At 43.0% G+C, this 6,973-nt stretch overlaps 2 non-coding genes across 2 annotated transcripts; one reads left to right on the top strand and one right to left on the bottom strand.

Moving 5' to 3' along the window:
* Positions 1-2,017: 2,017 nt before the first annotated feature.
* trnat-cgu (transfer RNA threonine (anticodon CGU)) lies at positions 2,018-2,091 on the bottom strand. Its single transcript has one exon. It is a non-coding gene; the product is annotated as a tRNA-Thr (tRNA).
* Positions 2,092-6,299: 4,208 nt separating this feature from the next.
* Positions 6,300-6,388, top strand: trnap-agg (transfer RNA proline (anticodon AGG)). The gene is given in 2 exon segments: positions 6,300-6,335; positions 6,353-6,388. It is a non-coding gene; the product is annotated as a tRNA-Pro (tRNA).
* The last annotated feature ends 585 nt before the right edge of the window (positions 6,389-6,973 follow it).

The raw sequence follows: 6,973 nt of genomic DNA on the forward strand, positions 1-6,973 counted from the left end.
GTTATTAATTTTCTTTATGTATAAGCCTTCCTTGTGTTAATCAAGCAAAGAGATATGATAAAGTTGAATTCATGCAGCTGCATTATTGAATGGATCTCCCTTTGCAGGCAAGGTCAAAAAACATCCCAAGCCAGAGATAAGGTAACGTCCCTTTTCCTTGTCACACGCATGAACAAGTATTACTTGTGAGTGATCGGTCATTATGTCAGTTAGCATGGCTTGCCATGACTCAGTTTATGATTGGTTTTAACCCCTTGCTACTCATGTCCCTCCCCACTCTGAAAATGTATAATTGTGTGGATCTGCCTATGTAATTTTGCCTGCTCTATGAGATTGACCAGACTCTGTCAAGAGTTGAAATCAATTCTATAGATAAGGTCAGCTGCAGCTAATAAATTGTGTTAAACTTTCAAGTGTTATTCTCATCAGTTATTGCTGAACCAGACTAAGGGTAAAGAAATCCGGTATCGTCAGGTTTACGGTTGTTCACAATTTATCGGTGCTGGGTTCACAGTTTTTTACAATTTATCGGTGCTGGGACCACTGTTGTTCTCAATATGTCGGTGCTGGCGCCAATGTTGTTCACAATTTATCGGTGCTGGGACAACTGTTGTTCACAATTTATCGGTGCTGGGTCCACTGTTGTTCACAGTTTATCGGCGCTGGGGCCACTGTTGTTCACAATTTATCGCTGCTGGGACAACTGTTGTTCACAATTTATCGGTGATGGGACCACTGTTGTTCACAATTTACATTAATGATTTAGTCATAGGAATCGGAAATACAATTTCAAAATTGACAGACAGCACATAATTGGGAGCTGTAGTTAATGCAAAGCGAAAAATACAGGAAGACGTCAGTAAACTTACAAAATGGGCGTGTAAATGGCAAATTAGTTTCAATATTTATTGTGTATTCCCTTGCCTTGTTTGCCCTCCCTAAATGCATTACCTCATTCTCCAGATTGAATTGCATTTGCCACTATTCTATCCACCTGTCCATTCCACTGATATCTTCCTGCAGTCCACAGCTTCCCTCCTCACCATCAACCACACGACCAATTTTTGCATCTTCTGCAAAATTGTTAATAATACCCCGTACATTTAAATCCAAATCAATGATCTGTGCTACGAAAAGCAGCGACCTAGTACGGATCCCTGCGGAACCCCACTCGAGACAGCCTTGCAGTCACAAAAACACCCGTCGACCATTGCTTCCTGCCACTCAGTCAATTTTGGATCAACTTGCCAATTTCCCTTAGATCCAATGGGCTTTTACACTTTTGACCAATCTGCCATGTAGGACTTTGTCAAAAGCCTCGCGAAAATCTATGTAGACTACAAAAAACGCACTACACTCATCCACCTTCATTGATACCTCCAAAAAAATTCAATTCAAACGACCTTCCCTTAACAAATCCATGCTGACTGTCCTTCATTAATCCGTCCCTTTCTAAATGAAGATTAATACTTTCCCCAGAATTGTGCTCAATACCGAGGTTAGGCTGACTGGCCTGCAATAATTCGATCTCTTCCTTTCTCCCTTTTTAAACAACGGTACAACTTCAGCAGTCCTCCAATCCTCCGGCAACACACCTGCAGCCAGGGAGGATTGGAAAATGATGGTCAGAGCCTCCGATATTTCCTACCTAGCTTCTGTTAACAGCCTGGGATGTATTTCATCCGGGCCTGGCGATTCAGGTGGAGTGATTTGGGGACTTCCTTTCCCTCTTTGCAAACGTTTGCACCGCAGGTCAAGATCACAAGTCTTGATCCAAATTAGGACTACTTCCGTGTTTGAACCTCAAATCGCGAAATATACCCCGACCCCAACGAGCCCAGAAACAAGAACGTGTCTTTAAATTAACGTGTTGCAGACACATTCCATGAGAGGTCTGTCTGTGCAATGAAAGGGCGTTTTTGAACAGTCATTCGGTTATCCGTTTTCTCCTGAACAAACACCACAGTGTTATTTTGTCGCTCAATTCCACAAATTAGGTAAAATAACCAGCTGCACAAGGCACTGCTGGGAATTGAACCCAGGATCTTCTGTTTACGAAACAAACGCTTTAACCAACTAAGCTACAGCGCCAATTGATGACACTTTGTCTCCACCTCCTCTCATTAATATCTATCAGCGACACTTCACTGTTGGGGGTTCAGGCCGTTTTCTCTTTGTCTGTTTCGCTTGTCCGTTCACCTGTGCATTCCGACACTGACTGGATTTCTCGCTGTGTTTATCTTTGTGTATCCATCAGTGCGTTGATACACGGATGATTATGTGTGATTGTATTTGTTACATTAAATAAATTCGGGGATCAGACAATTCTCGCTCTGACATTGGAGAACTATTGAGCCGAACCTTCCAGCGAAGTGTTCTTTATTGTCGTGCTGAAACTAAAAAAAAGCGTCAGAGGAGCAAAAAGGGAAAAGGAGAAAAACTTGTGAGGGAAAATGAGGACAACTCTCAAGGTTTTTCCAAATATATTAAGAGAACGAAGGGAGGCTTGGAGTAATGTGGGCCGCTTGAAGACAGATGGAGGTGATATTGTAATTGAAAATCAGGAAATGGCAGAGTTGCTAAATTTTTACTTTGCATCGGTCGTCACAGAAATGGATGAGGCTAACATACCAGAGACACGAGGAAAACTGTTAATAAATCAAGGGGTTTCGTTTTAGTAAAATAATGGCAATGGAGAAAATAATTAGGCTAAAGATAGACAAATCTCCACGACCTGATGTTTACCATCCCAGGGGATTGAAAGGAACAAGTGAGGAAATTGTACATGCTTTAGTCATGATCGATGAAAACTCTCTTGATTTAAGAATTGTTATTTCATGAAGCGCATCTTGATTGGAGGCTTCTGTTAGAGAAAGATCTCGAAGTGATAATTGAGAGACCGAAAATAAAGCTGTTTGGCAGGAGCGCTGATGTTGTCGGTTGTTCGCTGCTCTCGTGTTGCACAATTATTGAGCGTGCGTTACTTATTTATAGCAGTGTGGGCTCCAGAAATGATCAGGGTGTGAGTTCGAGCGTCTTCTAAAACAATCAAACCTTTTACTCAGAACATTTTGACTGGAGTTCAAGGTACAACTGGTATGTTCAATAACGCATCTACTTCTTAGTGTTCCCATGGGAGCTCTTGGGTTCCTCCGGCCTGCCGTCTTGCAATAGCAGGTGCCAGTTTACTTGTTCATAGGGGGAGAGGGGGCTTTTAGCGGCAGCTCATATGGCAAAGGGGCCGGTACGAGATCTTTAAATCTAAAGAACCAAACAAACAATTCTTCTTTTCGTTAAGCCGATATTTTTCGGTTGGAAGTTTCGTGTTGGCAAAATTTGGAAGGGAAATATTCTGCCTGGTGTCACTGTGTAACGGAAGAAATTATTCAGCTTCCAGATGTTAATACGCTGAAAGGTCGAGAGGCCTTTTCCAACTCCCGTGTGGGACAAGTTCAGCATTTGAGCCGCTGGGTAAAGTGTTATTTTAATTGGTGCAAACGAATGACAAGACATTTGGCACATACAAGAAGAATTGTAAACTCACGAGTTCACTGTCCATGTTTCTTACATCATGTTCAACAGGAACAAGGATTCTCCTAAACACGTTGCTGAGAATTTTATCAAACGGACCTCACCCTTGCTCGCCGGCTGCAGGGATGATTCAGAGGCCTCCCATGAATATGTACGATGGGAGCTTATGTAGTATCGAGCCTGAGTAGCTCAGTCGGTAGAGTATCAGACTTTCAAAGTGGGCAGTGAGCTGAAGGTCCAGCGTTTAACTCCCTGTCCAGGCTCCAAATTTCGGAACAGCTGGCAAGCTATGTCTTTGCAGCGGGACCTGCGATGTGTTGTCAAAGTTTCGATCGTATCTTGTTTCCCAGGGATGGGCAGTAATGCGCCGTCTGAGGCGGTTCCCGATCAGGAATTCAACTTTACTGTATTAGTTCACTGTATTAATTTCGCAAAACTCATTCAACTCTGTAAAAAAGACGAATACTTGTTCAAATCGCCATTGATCAACCAGTAACTTTCTGTTTCCGGCTGAAAGAAATGCTAAATTTTTAATGCGTTAATTCACCAGGCCGAATTTAGGGCGTTCAGAGGGGAAGTGAAAAAGGAAATGAGAGGCAAAGAGAAATATGACTATAGACTAACGGCCAACATAAAAGGGAATCCAAAAGACTTCGACAGGCATGTAAACAGTAAAGGGGTAGTCAGAGGAGGGGTGAGGCTGATTCGGCACGATAAAGGAGATCTACTCATGGAGGCAGAGGGGATGGCCGAGGTAACAAATGAGTATTTTGCATCTATCTTTACCAAGAAGACAGAGTCTCAGCAAAGGAAGTTATCGTTGAGATACTGGATGGTCTAAAAATTGATAAAGAAGAGGCACTTGAACGGCTGGCTGTACTTAAAGTAGATAAGCCACCACGTCCGGATGGGATGCATGCTAGGTTGTTGAGGGAAGTAAGGGTGGAAATTGCGGAGGTACTGGCCATTATCGATCAACATGTGTGTGGTTCCAGCGGACTGGAAAATTGCAAAGGTTACACCCTTGTCCAAAAAAGGGTGTACGGCTAAACCCAGCAATTATAGGCCAGTCAGTTTAACCTCAGTGGTGGGGAAACGTTCAGAAACCATAACCCGGGACAGAATTAACAGCCACTTGGGCGAGGGTGGATTGATTAGGGAAAGGCAGCACGGATTTGTTAAAGGCAAATCGTGTTTAACTGACCTGTTAGAGTTTTTTGATGAGGTAACAGAGAGGATAGATGAGGGCAATTTAGTTGATGTGGTGTATAAGGACTTTCAAAAGGTGTTTGCTAAAGTGCCACATGGTGGGCTTCTCATCAAGATTGCGGCCCATGGAATAAACGGGGCATAAACAACATAAATGCAGAATTGACGAACAGAAGGAATCAGATTACTGGTGAACTGTTGTTTTTCGAACTGGCGAGAGGTGTACAGTGGCGTTCCCCAGGGATCAGTGCTGGGACCACTGCTTTTCCTGATACATATTAATGACTTGGACTTGAGTGCACAGAGCACAATTTCAAAATTTGCAGATGAAACAAAACTTGGAAGGGTAGTAAACAGTGATACGGATAGTAATAGACTTCAAAGGATATAGACAGGCTGGTGGCATGGGCGGAGACGGGGCAGATGAAATTTAACGCAAAAAAAATGCGAAGTGATACATTTCGGTCGGAAAAACGAGGAGAGGCAAAATAAACTCCAGGGCACAAATGTAAAAGCGGTAGAGGAACAAAGAGGAGTTTATGTGTACAAATCGTTGAATGTGGCAGGGCAGGTTGAGAAAGCGGTTAAAAAGCATACGGGATCCTGGGCTTTAGAAATAGATGTATAGAGTACAAAAGTACAAAAGTATAGAAGTCAGGATGAAACTATATAACACACTGGTTCGAACACAACTGAAATTTTGTGTGGGGTTCGGGACACCGCACTTCAGGAAAGATGTGAAGGCCTTCGAGGGGGTGCAGAAAAAAAATACGATCATAATTCCAGGGATAAGGGACTTTACTGACGTGGATAGACCGGAGAATCTGAGGTTGTTCTCCTTGGAACAGAGACGGTATTGTAGAGATTTGATAGAGGTATTCAAAATCATGAAGGATCTCGGCATGGAAGATGGAGAGAAACTGTTCCCATTGGCGGAAGGGTCAAAAACCAGAGGACATAGATTTAAAGTGATTGGCAAAATAACCAAAGGTGACATGAGGAAAAACTTTTTTACACAGCGAGAGGTTCGGATCTCGAATGCACTGCCCGAGGGTATAATGGAGGCAGATTCAATCATGGCCTTCAAAGGGGAGCTGGATAGGTACTTGAAAGGGAAAAAAAATGCAGGGCTTCGGGGAAAGGCGGGGGAGTGTTTCTAGCTGGATTGCTCTTGCAGAGATCTCGCACGGACTCGATGGCGCGAATGGCCTCTTTCCGTGCTGTCAGCTTTCTATGATTCAATTCTATGTGTAGGTTGCAAGGCAAAGGGAACAGAGCGTGCCATCAATCGATACGACTCTGAGTATCCTCACAAGGAATGTATTTTAAGAGCAACTAATTCTGAAACGTCTTACTTGATAACTCAAGTCGTGCACTCGAAAGCAATTTGGTAAAGGGAGACTAATATTGGTGAATGGAAATAGTTAGTGCACAACTTGATATTGCTGTCCACCCGAACAGAAAACGAGATTGAATGGATCGAAGTGGTCTGAAAGGATGGTCGATCGGCTGTGAGACGCAACCAACATTTACACTGGCTGCAAAACTAAAGTAACAGTGGCTCGTTGGTCTAGGGGTATGATTCTCGCTTAGGGAGTTTCATTGAGTGATATGCGAGAGGTCCCGGGTTCAAATCCCGGACGAGCCCTCATGTGTTTTTCCTTTTCGTGAAAAGTCACCAATTGTCTTCTCACATCTTTTCAGTTTTGCTGTTGGGAGAACTGAATTATATCCGGAGGATGTTTGAGCTCCAGTGCACTGAATGCCGAAGTTTCGTCGGCGCAATACACATGAAGCAAATAAAATGTCTCAAGATGATGAGGAGATTGAAACTGAATGTGGATTTTTCCCAATTCAGGCGGATATTAGATGACGGGATAGAAAGCCACATCTCCAAGTTTGCCGATGACACCAAGATGGGCAGCATTGTGAGCAGTGCAGATGAAAGCATAAAATTACAGAGAGGCATTAATATAATAAATGAATGTGCAAAATTGTGGCAAATCGATATGAATTTCGTCAAGTGTGAGGTCATCCACTTTGGACCTAAAAGGATAAATCAGAGTACTTTCTAAATGGTGAAAAGCTCGAAACAGTGGAGGTCCAAAAAGACTTACGGGTCCATGAACATACATCATTAAAATGTCATGGACAGGGACAAAAAATAATCAAAAAGGTTAATGGAATGTTGGTCTTTATATCCAGAGGACTAGAATACAAGGGGATAGGCATT

Source organism: Heptranchias perlo, unplaced genomic scaffold (assembly GCF_035084215.1).
Source record: "Heptranchias perlo isolate sHepPer1 unplaced genomic scaffold, sHepPer1.hap1 HAP1_SCAFFOLD_73, whole genome shotgun sequence".
NCBI lineage: Eukaryota > Metazoa > Chordata > Chondrichthyes > Hexanchiformes > Hexanchidae > Heptranchias > Heptranchias perlo.